The 20031-nt window shown below is 49.6% G+C and overlaps 1 protein-coding gene across 1 annotated transcript in view; it reads right to left on the bottom strand.

Moving 5' to 3' along the window:
• The window catches only part of ASH2L (ASH2 like, histone lysine methyltransferase complex subunit), a 65024-nt gene extending 63139 nt beyond the window's left edge, over positions 1-1885 (bottom strand). Inside the window, exon 1 of the mRNA XM_082255224.1 lies at positions 1844-1885. The gene's annotated coding sequence lies outside the window, so the exon portion shown is untranslated. The remainder of the gene's footprint in view (positions 1-1843) is intronic.
• Between the last annotated feature and the right edge of the window lie 18146 nt (positions 1886-20031).

Genomic DNA, 20031 nt, shown 5'->3' with positions numbered 1-20031 from the left:
CCATACATGGATCGGTCACCCCACCCATACATGGATCGGTCACCCCACCCATACATGGATCGGTCACCTCACCCATACATGGATCGGTCACCCATACATGGATCGGTCACCTCACCCATACATGGATCGGTCACCCCACCCATACATGGATCGGTCACCCCACCCATACATGGATCGGTCACCCCACCCATACATGGATCGGTCACCTCACCCGTACATGGATCGGTCACCTCACCCGTACATGGATCGGTCACCTCACCCGTACATGGATCGGTCACCTCACCCGTACATGGATCGGTCACCCATTCATGGATAGGTCACCTCACCCATACATGGATCGGTCACCCATACATGGATCGGTCACCCATACATGGATCGGTCACCCATACATGGATCGGTCACCCATACATGGATCAGTCACCCATACATGGATCAGTCACCCATACATGGATCAGTCACCCATACATGGATCAGTCACCCATACATGGATCAGTCACCCATACATGGATCAGTCACCCATACATGGATCAGTCACCTCACCCATACATGGATCGGTCACCTCACCCATACATGGATCGGTCACCCCACCCATACATGGATCGGTCACCTCACCCGTACATGGATCGGTCACCTCACCCGTACATGGATCGGTCACCCATTCATGGATAGGTCACCTCACCCATACATGGATCGGTCACCCATACATGGATCGGTCACCCATACATGGATCGGTCACCCATACATGGATCAGTCACCCATACATGGATCAGTCACCCATACATGGATCAGTCACCCATACATGGATCAGTCACCCATACATGGATCAGTCACCCATACATGGATCAGTCACCCATACATGGATCAGTCACCCCACCCATACATGGATCGGTCACCTCACCCGTACATGGATCGGTCACCTCACCCGTACATGGATCGGTCACCCATTCATGGATAGGTCACCTCACCCATACATGGATCGGTCACCCATACATGGATCGGTCACCTCACCCATACATGGATCGGTCACCCATACATGGATCAGTCACCCATACATGGATCGGTCACCTCACCCATACATGGATCGGTCACCTCACCCATACATGGATCGGTCACCCCACCCATACATGGATCGGTCACCTCACCCGTACATGGATCGGTCACCCGTACATGGATAGGTCACCTCACCCATACATGGATCGGTCACCCATACATGGATCGGTCACCTCACCCATACATGGATCGGTCACCCATACATGGATCAGTCACCTCACCCGTACATGGATCGGTCACCCATACATGGATCGGTCACCCATACATGGATCGGTCACCTCACCCGTACATGGATCGGTCACCCGTACATGGCTCGGTCACAAGTTGCGCGGTTTTGTTGAGGGACCACAAGGCAGATGTGAAATGAGGACGCACCGCGCGCTATGAATTGCGCTTTTGCACATCAACACAAAGGATGCTAAATTCTATAGATATGTCACCATAAGTGTGTTTAATTCAGGTCAGAGCAACAGACACAGCGCAAATCCCCAACAAGAACTCAGCCGGTTGCTCGGGGTCCTCATTATACCGTCATCTCCATCCTTGGAAACAGAACAGCTGCTATGGGAAACAAGCCACTCCCCCTACAGAGGAGCCATTATAGTGCAGGACACACAGAGGGGACACTGGAGCCTCCCATACACTGCTCCCCATCATTATTGTGGGACTTGTAGTGCAGCCACAGCTGAATGGCAATGCACACTCACCTCCCCCATTCATAGCACAGCATAGCAGTACACCCCCCTCCCCCTCATATCTCTACCATCACACGCCCCGCCCCCCTTCTCCTTACCCGCTCCGGTTATCCCCGCCCCCTCCCGGGCTAGAGCCGGACCCTCCGCCTCCTCCCGCCTCCGCACCCTCCTTCTCCGCCACCGCCGCCATCTTCACACTCAACACACCGCGGGCCGCGCGCCGCCGGGAGGAGCCTGGGCGGGGCATGGCGGAAACTGCGCAGTGAGGAGAAGGAAGGGTGCCGCGGCCATATTTGTTGCGGGCGGGGAGGAGCCGCTGGGGTTCGTAATTGAGAAAAGCGCGGGAAAGGAAGATTGGATTGAAGACACGTGACCACGTGTAGAGCGAATGTGTGTGTGAGAGAGAGAGAGATACAGAAAGGGGAAGGAGGGGTTTGCTGAGGACAGTTCATGGTGTTGCTGTCTGCATTGGCTATCATATGCGATGAAAGTGATTGTAAAGGCAGAAGGTTTATTACACAGCCCCATATCCTAGGATGGCAGGGAATTCCCCATCTTCTCCAAGCTAACAGGCTGACTGGAGACTGCACTGTCCATTGTTATCAGTTTCTGGTGAAGACCCAGAAGTTCAAGGAAGCAGAGCAGGAAGCATTTCAACTTGTAAACTGCCAGTGCTGGGATAAGAATTGAAACCAGTAGTTGACTGGGAATGTTGTTTTTTTTTTGTGCTCAATGTGTTAAAGCGGAGTTCCACCCTAAAAATGAACTTTCCACCATCCGCTAGCTTACACAAAGCTGAAAAAGAATTGGATAATTACATCTTTTGTTTTTAATGAAAATATACTTACCTTCCTCTGCGGCCCGTGCCGTCACTTCCTCCTTGCATTGACTCCTGGGAGATGAGCATCATCAATCCCAGGAGTCAATGCAGCTGCACTGGCCCTGCTCGTCACTTCCGGTGTTCTATCAGAAAACCCTACCCCATCAGAATCCCCTACCTACCTCATTTCCGGTGCGGGTTTGTCATGCACCAGCTGTAGCCGCGTCACACGTCCTACTGCACATGCGCAGAATTGGTAGGGGATTTTGATAACATCGTAAGGGGTGAGGCAAAAATCCTACTGCGCATGAGCGGGCGCATGCGCACCAACGGATCGGGCAGCGGCATCCCTTATAACAAACATACATCCGATCTCCATGGCACACACTGCGCTGAGCCGACAATGGGACAATCCTATTCCCTACCCACACGCACACGCTCATTGTCGGGTCGGCGCAGGGTGGGGCGTGGAGATCGGGTTTTCAGGCTCGGCGCAGTGTCGGGTCTGCGCAGTGTGGGCCATGGAGATCAGATGGATGTTTGTTATAAGAGATACCGCTGCCCGACCCGTTGGTGCGCATGCGCCAGTGCATGCACACTAGGACTTTTGCCTGACCCCTTACGTTGTTATCAAAATTCCCTACCTATTCTGCGCATGCCCATAGGATGTGTGACGCAGCTACAAGCTGCTGCATGACGAATCCACAGCTGATCTCAACCGGAAATGACGTAGGTAGGGAAATCTGATGGGGTAGGGAAATCTGATAGAACACCGGGGCAGGCGCATCATTCCCTTCTGAACAGCTTCTGGGCATGCCCAGAAGCTGTGCAGGGATGACGCGCCTGCACCGGAAGGGACCAGCAGGGCATTCTGGGACTCCGACATCACCGAAGAGGATGCTCTGGCTTCAGCTGCCCACACCTGAGATGGCAGCTCTGGACAAGACATTTTCAAGGTAAGTATTTCTTCTAAAAGGTAAGTGAAACAGGGGACAGTTCAGAGGCTATTGTTGCTGAAATGCACTAGCCCTGACTGTCCCGGGGGTATTTTTAGGTAAAAAAAAACATTTTTGGCCGGAACTCCGCTTTGAACAAAAATCTGCGGTTTGATCTACCTCCCGCTAGGGTTGCCACCTCATCCCTTTAAACCAGGACACACATTAATTACACAGCTTCTGAGGCTGATTAAGGGGGTAATTAAACCCACTTAGTGACTGATGTGCATTATATTAGCCTCAGAACCTGTGTAATTATTATGTATCCTTCCTGGATTAAAGGGATGAGGTGGCAACCCTACCTCCCACCTGCCATATAGACAAATGACGGGGGGGGTCTCTTGTTCTGAAACCACGTCATGTGACATCACCCCAGTGTCACCGCGGGGGTGCATGGCAATTGCGGGCGCACTTTGTCCCTGGAACACGGCACGACCCAAATCTTGGTTCAGCTGTGTCCTATCATTGTCACCTATCATTGCCCATAAGTGCCGCCTATCCGTGCTGCTTATCATTGCCCATGAGTGCGGCCCATTAGTGCTGCCTCTTAGTGCTCATCTGCGCCACCTATCATTATGCATAAGTGTGCCTATCAGTATTGCCTACATGTACTGCCTATCATTGCCCATAAGTGTGGCCCATTAGTGCTCATCCATGCCACTTATTATTGCCCATCAATGCTGCCTACATGTACTGCCTCTCATTGCCCGTAAATGCTCATCAGTGCCACTTATCATTGGCCATCAGAGCTGCATATGAGTGCAGCCTCATCAATGCACATCAGTGAAGGAGAAAAATAACTTTTCTCTTACGTCCTCCGACAGTCGCCGCCTCCTCTAAGTCATCACTGTTGGGTATTGACTTCCGCTCCGCAGGAGTAGCTAGGCATAAAGACTTAGTTAAAAGAACAAAGGCATTTGCATATACACACCCATGGGGGCTGTCCCATCTGGTCAATATCCCCCTGCAGTGACCACTCCCAACTCAGTTTTAATCTGCCTAGCGTCAGGAGTAGTTAGGCTTCCCTGTGCTGGGGCTACTGTCTCAGCCTATCTAATCTTTTTTATTTGATTTTCTTTTGAAAATGTCAGTTTTCTCTTACTTTACTAGCTGTTTATTTTGTCAGCTTTAGTTTTAGTCGTTTCTTCGGATGAAGATGGATCATGCGGTGCTGGGATTCGGACTGACCGCCCTGGTTCTCCAGGGCAGAGGGTCAGATGGACCCCCAGCCCGCCATCGAGCGTTCAGCTATGGTTTGCCCTGGCACTATGAACGACCCATCCCTGTTCGCAGCAGGGATGCAGCCGTGAGGTGGCTACCTCACAGGACACATCTGCGATGCTGCAGTGTCATGTCCCTGGCAAACGGCACTCCCTGTCAGATGAGGGACAGGGAGTTCCGTTCATAGAGGCACCCCACGCCATCTGGTACAGGTAAGTACTTCTGTGTGGGGCCTCTGTCTGGGGTGGCAGTCCTGTGTTGCTGTGTGTCCCCCATGTCTGTGCCTGTGTGACTCCCTGATGCGGTCCCTGCGGGGATCGTTTGTGCATGCGCTGCGGTGCTGTATGTTTTTGGGTGTCCCCTTCCCTGTGTCACTTCGGTGCTTGTTGGGGGTGCAGACTGTGTGTGTGGCGGCCGCAGCGGGGTGAATCCACGCGGTCCGCCATTTTAGGTATGGGCAGGCATGTTTGGCTTCTCTATGGGCAATCTACATGCTGTTTTTGGCGCCATCCGCCGCCATTTTGCGGTAGCTGAACGATCGTTCCGACAGCATTTCCGGCGGCCATTTTGACGGAGCCTCCCATGCAATCCCATGGGGCAGCCATTTTCCCTGGGTCATGCAGCCTATAAGTTCAGCCTACTCTAGCAGCACTTCCTTTTCCTCTGAAGCAGGACACTCGGTGGCAACACTCTGCGGGGCTCTGCAGGTTATTGCTCTCAATATCTTTCTGTATTGGCATTTCAGTTTTGTTCTCTTCTGTTGGGGGGTCTTTGTCACTGTAGCTGAAGCGGTGGGCTGCGCACTCCGCGGCGCTCTTAAAGGGACAGTACTATCTTATTGCACTGTTGTTTTTTGTCACCTTGAGCAATGGATTCTCAGGACAGCAAATTTCCCCCAGCTCTGGTGGGGGTTCTCAGTTCTCCTGTGGCCCCTCTGAGACCTGATTTGGCCGCTGTAGTGGCGACCTTGGTGTCAAACATGGAAACGCTGATGGCTGAACGTGCTGCTAAAAAGAGGCCCAGATTGTCTCTCTCCTCTGATTCAGATGGTGATATGGCTGCTGCTGCTGCGAGCGTGCCCTTTTCAGGGTCTCGCTCATCCTTGGACTTGCTGGGGTCTGAGGGGGAGGCAGAGGTGGAAGGGGTTGATACCTCTTCCCCGGGGTCACCTGAAGAGCGGGTGACCATGGATGAATTGATTGTTTCTGTTAAGGAAACACTACATTTGGAGGATGAGCCCAGTCCTCCGGGCGTTGTGTCCTCATTTGGGACGCACAGGACCCGCAAGTCGGTGCAGGTTTTTCCCTGCCCCCCTGAGTTTCATTACACTGTTAATGAAATGGGGCGCACGTTAAAACGTCCATTCCTGGTACCTAGTCGGTTCAAATTGCTTTATCCTTTTGCACCGGCTACGGAATCGCGATGGTGTGTGCCTCCACAGGTAGATCACACTCTGGCCGTGTTAAACAAGGCTACCTTGGTTCCTTTTGAGGATGCCCCGGTTTTCCGGGATCCCACGGACCGGCGGTTGGAGTCTCTAGCCCGCCATTCCTATACGGTGGCGGGCTCGCTGCTCAGACCCATTTTCGCGTCCGTTTTGGTGGCTCAGGCGATGGCTGATTGGACTAAGGTGCTTAGGAGCAACCTTGTGTCTGATGATGTTCCGCCTGCCCGGCTGGAAATGGTGGATCAAATCCACCAGGGAATCATGTATCTGTGTGATGCGGCCTTGAATGAGGCCCCTTTGGTAGCACGCCTATCTAGTGTCTCGGTACTTAACCAGCAACTGATATGGCTGAAGAGCTGGTCGGCTGACCAGTCCTCGTGGAAAAAAGTTGCTGATTTTCCTTATGCTGGCTCTCGCCTTTTTGGCGAGGCGTTGGATACCCTGGTAAAAGGCGTCACGGGGGGCAAGAGCACCATGCTGCCCCAGAACCCGAAGAACAAGTCCTTTCGAGGCAAGCGGGGTTCTGCGCCTAGATCCACTCAGGGGTCCTTTCGTGCCTTTCGGAACCAATCCAAGGGCAAGCCCTTCAAGGCCCAGGGCAGTCAGAAGAAGCCCTGGGCGGGTAAGCAGAAGTCCGGCAATGCCGGCTCGGCGGGTCATTCCGCCTCTGCCTGAAGGGGCGCCCTCACCCATTTCAGGGGTGGGGGGACGTTTGCGCGGTTTCCTCCAACCTTGGCTGCTCCAGATATCGGACAGGTGGGTTCTGGAAATCGTTCGATCGGGATACAAGATTGAATTCCTTTCCCTGCCTGCGGACAGATTCTTTCCCTCAAATCTTCAGTTGCCTCCGGGGCGTCTGCAGGACCTGCATCAAGCGGTTCAGGACCTTCTCGCTCAGGGGATGATTGTCCCGGTGCCTCATCGGGACAGGTTTCGGGGGTTTTATTCAAATCTGTTCACTGTGCCCAGAAAGGAGGGCAAAGTGCGTCCTATTCTGGACCTGAAAGCGCTGAACCGCGGTACCTTCGTTTTGCTAACGCAGAGGACCACTACCAGTTTGTGGCGTTGCCTTTCGGTCTCGCTTCGGCACCAAGAGTTTTTACCAAAGTGTTGGCGCCGGTTCTGGGCCTGCTGCGGGCTCAGGGCATTGCGGTCTTGGGTTACCTGGACGATCTACTTCTGAGATCACGTGCCAGCCAGGACCTAGTGCGCGATCTGTCCACCATGGTACAGACGCTCCAGGAGTTCGGATGGACCATCAACGTTCAGAAATCGACGTTGTCTCCATCGCTTCGTCTTCCCTACCTGGGAATGATTCTGGACTCTGCTCAGGCAAAGGTGTTCTTGCCGGAGGACAAGCTCCAGACTTTGCGGGACGAGATCAGGTCCCTCAGGGACAGCCCGTCCTCGTCACTCAGGGCCTGTATGCGGGGCCTGGGGCTGATGGTTTCGGCCTTCGAGGCGATACCCTTTGCTCAGTTTCACACGCGGGCTCTCCAAGCGGAGGTCCTGGACAGGTGGGACAGACTGCCTCAGTCCCTGGATCTGTGTGTCTCCTTGAGTCGTCAGACCAGATTGGCTCTTCTGTGGTGGCTCAAGTCCCCGTCGGTGGCGGAAGGCAAGTCCTTGTAATGTTCCGGTACCTTTGGTACCCTAAATTACACTTTCCACAAGTGTATGCGCCCCACCATTTACTTTTGGAAAGGTGCGCATACACCTTTAAGACTGGAGCTGTCATCACCCAGCGCCGGACTAGATGGCTATTTAAAGCGCCGGTTCTCACTCACATGTGTTCGTTCAAACACCTTTACCTGGATGCTATCCTTGCTTGAAGCTTCCATGCTTGCAAGCTTACCTCGCTGATGGAACCTCGCTGCGCTGATCCCTGTATCCCGCTACTGGATCATCCGCCTCTCCTGAACCACCCTTCGACTGTATCGCTAATAGTGCTAAGTACCCCGCAGGGGAATTCTCTATAAACTTATACTAAGCTTACACTATCTAGCTCTGCATAGTAAAGACTGTTTATCACATCTGCATAACTAGATTGCTAGCTCTTGAGACTACTGCTACTTTTCTGCACTGGGTTGATCTCTTTTGTATGTCCACCTGCTATTCTGTCATCTGCTACCATACAACATTGCTAAACCTTCCGGCATCCATCTGCTACTGTCTCACCTTCAAGTGTCTATCACCTACCACCTCCACTCAACCTATCCCTCAACCTTCATTATTGTGTTACCACATACATAAAGTCACTCTAGGAACCAGCTTGCTAATTGTGTGTATTTACTGGCTGAAATAAGACCTTCCACACATGATGAGTCATTGAGGTTGGGAATGGTATCTCAGCATATCTCTTACATGACTACTGACGTGGAACTATTTCTGCAGCTGGAAATCCACACCATATAATAAACGCAGGAGCGTTACAGATTGAACGAACCTAAAAATGGATTCAGCAGAAATAACCACTCAGGTGACACAATTAAAACAGCAAGTATCTGCGTTAATACACGCACTTGCTGAATTAAAAGAAGACAATCAGGCTCTGTCGCAGCAGGTAATTAGACTGACACAACTTACCTCTGCTCAGTCCCCTGAACCCAAGATAAATCCCCCTTTGGTATTTACAGGCGATCGCAAAAAATTTCGCGAATTTAAAAACGCATGTGAGTTACTTTTTTTGCTAAAACCTCGTACCTACCTTACTGATCACATTAAGGTTTGTACTATTATTTCTTACCTATCAAGCGATCCTCGAGCCTGGGCAGATTCTCTTTTTGAGAAAAACGACCAGCTTCTCAACTCCTATGCCTTGTTCCTGGCAGAGCTCACTAGCCTATATGATGACCCCAATAGGCAGAGTACTGCTGATCTTCAGTTAAGATCCTTGAAACAAGGAAGGAGGCCTGTAGAAGACTTTGTCGCAGAGTTCAAGAGATGGACCCTTGATTCAGAATGGAATGATGCATCTCTGAAAACCCAATTTAGGCTTGGCCTATCAGAAGCCGTTAAGGACGAGCTCGCCCGAGCGGATCTGCCAAAAACCCTGGATGCATTAATACAACTCAGTATTACCATAGATAGAAGACTACGAGAAAGAAAGGCTGAAAAGATGGGAATGCCATTATCCGTTTCCTCTCGGAGTCTGGCCGTTCCTATGGAGGTAGGAACCATACGTCCACCGCTATCAACTATGGAAAAAGCCAAAAGACGAAATGAAAATCTCTGCTTGTACTGTGCATCCCCGGATCACAAGATAAACGTCTGTCCCCTAGTCAACAAAAAGAAGGGTGAGTGTTCACATGTATCCCTAGGAGGATTGACAACTTCATTCACTAACCCCTACATTTCTGTTTTTTTGACATTACAGTGGGACCAGAACAGGATTACTACTAAGGCCATGATTGACACAGGATCTTGTGGAAATTATATGGATATATGTTTTGCTGCTTTAAATAAAATTCCTATTATTTCTAAACTCAAACCTGTCTCAGTAAGTCTTATTACCGGTGTTCCGTTATCCTCTGGTCCGATCACCGATCAGACACAAGCACTTCTAGTCACTATTAACGAGTCTCATAGGGAGACTTCTACCTTCGATTTAATACCATCACCCCACTTTCCCATTGTGTTGGGACTTCCCTGGTTGCACACACACCAACCAACCATAGATTGGAAGAAACGGTCCTTGACCTTCCCTTCTTGTTATTGCGAGGAAACGTGTAACCTCCCGTTTTCCGGGAAGATTCTGTCTGTGGTGACAGATGAGATTGCACCACTATGTTATCAGGATCTTTCTGAGGTTTTTCTTGAGAAAAACGCTCAAGCATTACCTCCTCATCGAGACTATGATTGTAGCATTGATCTTCTCCCAAATAGCAAATTGCCGTTCGGTCATGTTTATCCTCTTTCACAGGATGAACTTGCCCATCTCAAAACCTATTTGGATGAGAACTTGGAAAAAGGTTTTATTAGACCTTCCACTTCTTCCACAGCAGCAGGACTCTTTTTTGTTCACAATAAAGATTCAAGTCTCAGACCTATCATCGACTACAGGAAATTGAATGCTATCACAATAAAAGATCGCTATCCTCTACCGCTTATCCCTGAGCTCATTGAGCAGGTGCAAGGAGCTACCTATTTTTCAAAATTAGACCTGAAAGGGGCATACAATCTCATTCGAATCCGTGATGGACACGAGTGGAAGACTGCATTCAGAACTAGATACGGATTGTTCGAATATCTTGTGATGCCATTCGGCCTATGCAATGCCCCTGCAGTTTTCCAACGATTTATAAACGATATTTTTAAAGACTTACTAGATGTCTGTGTTGTGGTATATCTGGACGATATACTTATATATTCACGGACCCTGTCTGAACACATAAGACATGTAAGACTTGTATTATCGAGATTGCTTGCACATAATCTTTATGTGAAGCTGAAGAAATGCTTGTTCCATAAAGATGAGGTACTCTTTCTAGGCTACATCATATCCAAAACAGGAATCGAGATGGACATGAGTAAAATATCCTGCATTCAGGATTGGCCTACACCAACTACACGCAAGGCGCTACAGCGATTCCTGGGAATTTCAAATTTCTACAGGAAGTTCATAAAAAACTTTTCTGCTATTGTGAGACCCCTCACACAGCTCACTAGCATAAAAATACCATTTAAATGGTCAGAAGAAGCAAATAAGGCTTTCCACTTGTTAAAGACAAGGTTTACTTCCGCTCCCATATTACGCCATCCAGACCCATCCCTCCAATACATTCTGGAGGTAGATGCGTCAAACATGGCAGTAGGAGCAATACTCTCCCAACGACCTACCCACACTTCACCACTTCATCCAGTCGCTTTTTTTTCTAAATCCCTGAGCAGTCCCGAGATAAATTACCCCGTGGGTGAAAAGGAACTGCTTGCTATAAAATTGGCTCTGGAGAATTGGCGACATTTACTCGAAGGCACCCAACTACCAATAATTATATACACGGACCATAAAAACCTCCAATATCTTCAGACTAGCAAAACTCTCTCGCATCGACAGGTACGATGGTCACTATTCTTTCTAAGGTTTAACTTCCTAGTGACCTACACACCTGCAGATAAGAACAAAAAGGCGGATGCACTATCACGACTAACTGAAGAAAACTACTTTGAAATCCCTTCCGTTCCTATAATACCTCACAAACGCATTATTGGAGTTGTCCGTTCCTTAAAGGAAGAGGTTCTGCATGGTATAAGTTTGGATTCACCCCCACCACAACTAAATACTGATGCAGAAGGCTTCCTCTACTACAACGACAAACTTTACATACCACCTACCCTACGCACCAAGATCTTGGAATTATCGCATGATGTGCCTATGGCAGGACATATGGGTATGACAAAGACTTTCAATTTGATTTCTCGACAATTCTGGTGGCCTGACATGAAAACATCTATACAAAAATTCGTCTCTTCATGCAATGTCTGTGCCAGGTCCAAAATTGACACTACGAGACCATCCGGTCTACTATGCAGTCTACCAATACCCCAAACTCCATGGGAGGTTTTGTCATTGGACTTCATCGTAGAATTGCCTCCTTCCAAAGGATTTAATACCATCTTGGTGTCAGTGGACCATCTGACAAAGATGGCACATTTCATTGCTATTCGCAGACTACCTTCGTCCAAACAAACGGCAGAACTCCTGATGAAACATGTCTTCAGATTACATGGTATCCCAAAAACTCTTCTGTCTGACCGTGGATCCCAATTTATTTCTAAATTCTGGCAAGAACTATGTCACATACTACGGATTGAGCGGAAGCTCACTTCTCCTTACCATCCGCAGACCAACGGACAGACTGAAAGAGTCAACCAATGCATCGAGCAGTATTTACGTTGTTACACTTCTTACCAACAGGATGATTGGTTGGATCTTCTCCCCCTGGCAGAATTTGCCTACAACAACGCAACTCACAGTACAACCAAGCAGAGTCCGTTCTACTTGAACTATGGGTTCCATCCCTCTATTCTCCCTCCACGCATCCTTCCTTCAAATAACCCAGTAGCCTCAGACTATCTTACCCAAATAAAGGATTCTCTGGGTTTACTAAATACTACCATTGCACACGCTCACAGTCAACAAAAGAAGTACTATGATCTTCGTAGAAGACCTTCTCCACAGTATACTATCGGGGACCTCGTTTGGCTCTCAACAAAAAACTTGAGACTGAAGATCCCTAGCAAAAAGCTTGGACCTCTGTTCTTGGGACCTTTCCCAATCAAGAAACTTATTGGAAAAGCTGCAGTGCAGCTTACATTGCCAATGGACCTAAAAATCCATCCCATTTTCCATGTGTCGCTACTAAAACCCCATGTTCCGGACCAAGGAATAAGGCCTAATATTCCACCTCCCCCTCCTGTACAAGTTGAAGGTGGAGAAGAATACAAGATAAAAGAGATTCTGGATTCTCGTATCTACAGAAGAAGACTTCAGTACTTGGTTAGATGGAAGAACTATGGGCCCCAAGACGACACCTGGCTAAACACCTCTGACATACATGCCCCTAGATTAATCCGCAATTTTCATGCGAGATACCCAGACAAACCAGCTCCAGAGGCCTTCAGGAGCAGGCCTTAAGGGGGGGGTATTGTAATGTTCCGGTACCTTTGGTACCCTAAATTACACTTTCCACAAGTGTATGCGCCCCACCATTTACTTTTGGAAAGGTGCGCATACACCTTTAAGACTGGAGCTGTCATCACCCAGCGCCGGACTAGATGGCTATTTAAAGCGCCGGTTCTCACTCACATGTGTTCGTTCAAACACCTTTACCTGGATGCTATCCTTGCTTGAAGCTTCCATGCTTGCAAGCTTACCTCGCTGACGGAACCTCGCTGCGCTGATCCCTGTATCCCGCTACTGGATCATCCGCCTCTCCTGAACCACCCTTCGGCTGTATCGCTAATAGTGCTAAGTACCCCGCAGGGGAATTCTCTATAAACTTATACTAAGCTTACACTATCTAGCTCTGCATAGTAAAGATTGTTTATCACATCTGCATAACTAGATTGCTAGCTCTTGAGACTACTGCTACTTTTCTGCACTGGGTTGATCTCTTTTGTATGTCCACCTGCTATTCTGTCATCTGCTACCATACAACATTGCTAAACCTTCCTGCATCCATCTGCTACTGTCTCACCTTCAAGTGTCTATCACCTACCACCTCCACTCAACCTATCCCTCAACCTTCATCATTGTGTTACCACATACATAAAGTCACTCTAGGAACCAGCTTGCTAATTGTGTGTATTTACTGGCTGAAATAAGACCTTCCACACATGATGAGTCATTGAGGTTGGGAATGGTATCTCAGCATATCTCTTACATGACTACTGACGTGGAACTATTTCTGCAGCTGAAAATCCACACCATATAATAAACGCAGGAGCGTTACAGTCCTTCCGTCTGTTGGTGTGGACGGTGATCACCACGGATGCCAGCCTGTCGGGCTGGGGTGGAGTCCTGGGCAACCTGTCTGCCCAGGGCACTTAGTCGGAGGAGGAGTCCTCCCTCCCGATAAATGTGCTGGAATTGCGAACGATAAAACATGGTCTCTTCCAGTGGTCGGACTGTCTTCGGGGCCGTCCTGTCCGGGTACAGACGGACAATGCTACCGCGGTGGCTTACATCAACCATCAAGGGGGCACCAGGAGTGCTCGGGCGGCCCGGGAGGTGACCGACATTCTGTCTTGGGCCGAGACTCATGTCCCGGCGATCTCGGCAGTTCACATTCCGGGTGTGGAGAATTGGCAGGCCGACTATCTGAGCCGCCAGACCCTGGACCAGGGGGAATGGTCCCTACACCCGGAGGTCTTCCAAATGCTGTGTGCAAGGTGGGGATCCACGGACGTGGATCTGTTCGCATCCCGGCTAAATCGAAAGGTGGAAAGGTTCGTGGCAAGAACGCGCGATCCGCTGGTGGACGCCTCGGATGCGTTGGTAGCCCCTTGGCATCAGTATCGTCTGATGTATGCCTTTCCCCCAATTCAGTTGCTATCCAGGTTCCTCTGCAGGTTAACCTCAGAACCACACCTGGTGATTCTGGTGGCTCCGGACTGGCCGCGCCGGTCCTGGTACGCCAACGTTGTTCACCTGGCAGTGGCCCCTCCGTGGCGTCTGCCTCAGCGGGAAGATCTCCTGTCTCAGGGTCCGATCTTCCATCCTGCTTTACATTCGCTGGCTTTAACGGCCTGGCTGTTGAGACCCGGGTCCTGAAGGACAGGGGTCTCTCCTCTGAGGTCATCCCTACCCTTGTCAAGGCTAGGAAAACCTCCTCTGGTAAAATCTATTACCGTGCCTGGAAGGCTTATTTCGCCTGGTGTGAGTCCAAGGGGTTCTCCCCTCGCTCATACTCGGTGTCGAGAGTGCTGGCCTTCCTCCAGTCTGGTGTGGACCAGCACCTGGCGCTGGCCACGATCAAGGTCCAGGTGTCCGCACTGGCTATTCTTTTCCAACGCCCTGTGGCGTCTCATTCCCTGGTTCGCACCTTCATTCAAGGTGTGCGACATTTGGCTCCTCCCAGGAAGGAGCCCTTACCTCCATGGGACTTGAACTTGGTTCTGTCCGTGTTACAACGTGCTCCCTTTGAAAACATTCGGGAAATATCGTTGCCTCTGCTGTCTAAGAAGGTTGCCTTTTTGGTGGCGATCACTTCGGCTCGCAGGGTGTCAGAACTGGCAGCGTTATCTTGCCGTTCTCCGTACTTGGTGATTCACCGGGATAAGGTGGTTTTGTGTCCGCATCCCTCCTTTCTTCCTAAGGTGGTCTTGTTCCACATTAATGAGGACATTGTCCTGCCTTTGCTTTGTACGAAGCCTAAGAATCCTAAGGATGTTGCTCTGCATTCCTTGGATGTTGTCAGGGCGATCAGGGTTTACCTGTCGTCTACGGAATCTTTTCGAAAAACGGATTCCCTCTTTGTCCTTCCCGAGGGACCTCGGAAGGGCATGGCTGCATCCGCAGCGACTATTGCCAAATGGATCAGACAGACCATTGAACAGGCTTATGCTTTGAAGGAACGGGTTCCACCCTTCCCTGTTAAGGCGCACTCTACCAGATCGGTGAGTGCGTCCTGGGCCTATTGACATCGGGCCTCGTGGCCCAGGTGTGCAAGGCTGCGACTTCGTCGTTGGTGCACACTTTTTCCAAGTTCTACAAGGTAGATGTTCTGGCATCAGCTGATGCCTCCTTTGGCCGCAAGGTTCTTAGTGCGGCAGTGCCATGAAGGACTCTTGTTTTCTGGGTCCCTGGCTGTTGGTATTTGCTTTCCTGGGCTGTTGCTCCTGTTGAGCATTGTTTTTTTCTGTTGCCCAGAGGTTCTCTTACTGTGCATGTAAGGTTCCTTTCTCTGATGTGGGTACTGCATTGCCTTTTCTACGGTTGCGTCTCCCACCCCTCATGTCTATACTGCTTTGGGACATCCCATCAGTGAGGATTTAGAGGAGGTGGCGACTGTCGGAGGACGTAAGAGAAAACGGAATTTTTGTAAAATCTTACCTGTAAAATTCCTTTCTCTGAGTCCTCTGACAGTAGCCGCCCCCGCCCCTCTTTTGGGGTTCTCATTACCTACTGCTATGCTACCAAACTGAGTTGGGAGTGGTCACTGCAGGGGGGTATTGACCAGATGGGACAGCCCCCATGGGTGTGTATATGCAAATGCCTTTGTTCTTTAGACTAAGTCTTTATGCCTAGCTACTCCTGCAGAGCGGAAGTCAATACCCAACAGTGATGACTTAGAGGAGGCAGCGACTGTCGGAGGACTCCGAGAAAGGAATTTTACAGGTAAGATTTTACAAAAATTCCGTTATTTACATTTTCTGACAGAAAGTAAGAAAACCTTTTTTTTTCAAAATATTTGAATTTTTTCATTTTTTTTTTTTTTTAGTAAAACCCCCAAACTGCTTGATGTGGGGGCACCCAGCAGGAGGGAGGAGCCAGGAGTGCCGACAGGGGACCCGAGATGAGGAGGACCAGGGCTGCTCTGTGCAAAACCACTGCAACAGAGCAGGTAAGTATAACATGTTTGTTATGTTATTTTTAGAAATAAAAAAACGACACTTTAGTATCGCTTTAACAGTACTTCAAGGCTTTTTTGTTAGTATAAATCAGTGGTCTCCAAACTGTGGCCCGCTGGCCGGATGTGGCCCTTTGCTTGCCTTTATTTGGCCCTTGGGTCACTATACCACAGACACCAATGATGGGGCACTATTCCTCCCACTGCGACCAATGATGGGACACTATTCCTCCCACTGATACCAATGATGGGGCACTATTCCTCCCACTGATACCAATGATGGGGCACTATTCCTCCCACTGATACCAATGATGGGGCACTATTCCTCACACTGATATCAATGATGGGGCACTATTCCTTCCACTGACACCAATGATGGGACACTATTCCTCCCGCTGATACCAATGATGGGGCACTATTCCTCCCACTGAGACCAATGATGGGACACTATTCCTCCCACTGATGCCAATTATGGGACACTATTCCTCCCACTGATACCAATGATGGGGCACTATTCCTCCCACTGATACCAATGATGGGGGACTATTCCTCCCACTGATACCAATTATGGGGCACTATTCCTCCCACTGATACCAATGATGGGGCACTATTCCTCCCACTGATATCAATGATGGGGCACTATTCCTCCCACTGAGACCAATGATGGGACACTATTCCTCCCTCCCACTGGGGGCGTGGATTGGACATGGCGGTGTGAGGACGCTTCTACACGGTGCTCCCACTCTCCAGCCTCCCTTCTCGGCCATCACCTACTTATTTTAGCTGCTATGAGCGTCCATAAAAGGAGAAAGACCGAGCCTGCTCCTGCACCGTCCTCCAGGACGGCTTCGGCCACCCCTATCCATACATTCGTTCTGGATTCCGTGAGCCCAACGCCTAAGGCCCTGACACTGATGCCACGTGGAGGCCTGGGACCTACAGCCGCCTCCTCGCCGGGACAGGGCCCCTCACCTCTGCCTCCCCCATGCACTATGGCCACCGTTGACCCGGTACCTGCATCCCGACCCAGCTGTACAGATCGGGGACAATGGCGAACTGTGGGCTCTCCTCCGGGCTCTGCCCACCAGAGCGGACATGGAGGCCATCGTGGCCCAGGTTGCGGAGCAGCACAAGCAGGATTTCCAACAACTGGGCGGTGAGGTGGCCCAGTTAGACGGACGCCTGACGGCCGGCGAGTCAGCGGTGCGTGATCTCCAGACCAGGGTGGCCGCGCTGGAACAGACCCAGACCTTCCACAGTGAGGCTCTCGCTACTCCCCAGCTCCGGATGGAGGACATCGAAAACCGGAGCCGCCGCAACAACCTGCGGCTCCGAGGTATCCCGGAGGCGACTGGGCCTGAAGACCTCGTGGAGACGGTGCGGGCTATTTTTCTCTTGTATCATGCCGCCGAACCCTCAGGCCTCCTTTGTATTTGACAGGGTCCACCGAGCCCTGGGTGCCCGGCCGTCTGACCCCTCCAGACCCAGGGACGTCATCTGCCGTCGCCACCGGTACACTGTTAAGGAGAAGGTTCTCCGTGAGGCCTGGTCCAAAGGCCCGGTGGAATTTGATGGCGCCACTGTACAGATCTTCCCAGGTATAGAGCGTGGAACACTGCAGCGCAGGGTGATGCTGAAGCCCTTACTAGAGAGGCTTAGACACCCGGAGCTCACATATCGCTGGGGATTCCCCCTACAGCTCACAGTGAGAAAAGCTGGATCTTCCTTCACCGTCCGTAAACACGCTGATTTGAATTCCTGGATATGACCCCCGTGGAACTCCCGGACTGGATGGCCTGGCTCCCGGACCGCGACCCCCGCCAGGGTCCCTGAAGACTCAGTCAACCTCTGCCACGGAGACAGCGCCGGATGAACCAGCGATCGAGACAGAACTCCCAAGGCCCAGAAATTGCGGCCCCTGATACTTGATTCCCTGCTAGCCCTGGTCTGTGACTATTCCTCCCACTGATACCAATGATGGGGCACTATTCCTCCCACTGATATCAATGATGGGGCACTATTCCTCCCACTGATACCAATGATGGGGCACTATTCTTCCCACTGATACCAATGATGGGACACTATTCCTCCCGCTGATACCAATGACGTGGCACTATTCCTCCCACTGATATCAATGATGGGGCACTATTCCTCCCACTGATATCAATGATGGGGCACTATTCCTCCCACTGAGACCAATGATGGGGTATTATTCCTTCCACTGATATCAATGATGGGGCACTATTCCTCCCACTGATACCAATGAGTTCTGTTCCGTTTTTTCGAATGGAACAGAACCCTATTTTTTCATCCGTGTAAAAAACGGAAAGGAAGGAAAATCGGATGTCAGCGGTATCATCCGCTGACATCCGCCAGTGCCATATACTTACATTATGTCCACAAATCATCCGCAAACGGATGGGATGATATGCAGGCACACGGAGCGGATGACACAAATGTCATCCGCTCCGTGAAAAAAAAAAAAAGTCCTGCAGCGGACTAAAGCAGCGGAGCGGCCCGTCTGAAAGGACCCTTACAGACCAAAGTTCACCCCCTTTGATCTAGAAGAACCAAATTATACCATATTTCTATTTATCTCAGGGCTGAGCAATGTTGTGATAAACTTTGCTGGCTGCCTTTTTTTTTTTCTGACAGCTGTCAGCTGTGATCAGAGAACAGCTCTGCACTGAATCATGGAAATGCCGGATTAAGATCGTGAGGGGAGTTGAATCGAGATTGAGATTTTTTAATGATTAATTGATCAGCTCTTGAGGTTAGTATGCTATAATTTGCCACTATGCTGGGTAGACTTTCACATTCTATAAAGAGCCCTGGGGTGCCACGGAGAGTAATGTTTTGCTTGAACACCGATTTTATGTTTCAAATTGTGAGGCCATATATTATAGAGATAAAATGAAATAATCTTGCCAATATACTGATGTGTAATTACATGGAATCTCAGGTCAAGTAAATAAAGGTGCCTGCTCTCACTTGTCCTTTATTTGCTATGGTCGCAGTCACCGGACCGATCAAGAAAATGATTTCCTGTGCCTTACTTTTATAGCAGGCCTATCAGATTGTGCTGTACATGGTCTGGTAAAAGCATAGGGAGCCAATCTAAAAGAAGGCTCTCCGTGTTCCATTTTCAGCGAATTATTAATTTACATTATTATTTAGTGCCATCATATAGGAAAATGCTTTTAGGCTCCATGCACCCTGGGCTTAAAAAAACTCCAGTTCCTTTGGCAGAAAAAAAAAAAACCTTCCAATAGTGTGTTTAACACAGGAGATGAAATTCACAAAGTGAACAATTTTTAAAAGTGACCATTTTTTGCACTCCAATGAGATTTGAAAATAAAGTCACATGGCTAAAGCAACATGGTGGCAGGAAGTATTTTCCTTTAAAAACATGACATATCAAAAACATATGTAAAACGCATACAAATTGGTTAATAAGGGATTTTTGGCCTTCATGTGGATCATTTGTAGGTCTAAGGTTCTGTAAATAGAGGTTTTCAGTTCATTTATGTATTTGTCGGTTGAACTCAGATGGACTTTTTTCAACCTACCTTTCTATGTAACTATTCTAAAGCAAGTTTAAACGCACAGCTTTTCAAACACATACAGTAGGTGCAAATTCAACCTTAGCTTGCAAGTTATGTGTTAAAGTAAAACGAAAGGCGCAACTTTGATTTTTTTCCACTTTAGAATAAGGAAGGGTAATAATCTC

The sequence above is a fragment of the Pelophylax lessonae genome (assembly GCF_965119305.1).
Source record: "Pelophylax lessonae genome assembly, chromosome: 4".
NCBI classification, from domain to species: domain Eukaryota; kingdom Metazoa; phylum Chordata; class Amphibia; order Anura; family Ranidae; genus Pelophylax; species Pelophylax lessonae.
This window is presented reverse-complemented; position numbering and strand designations above follow the sequence as displayed.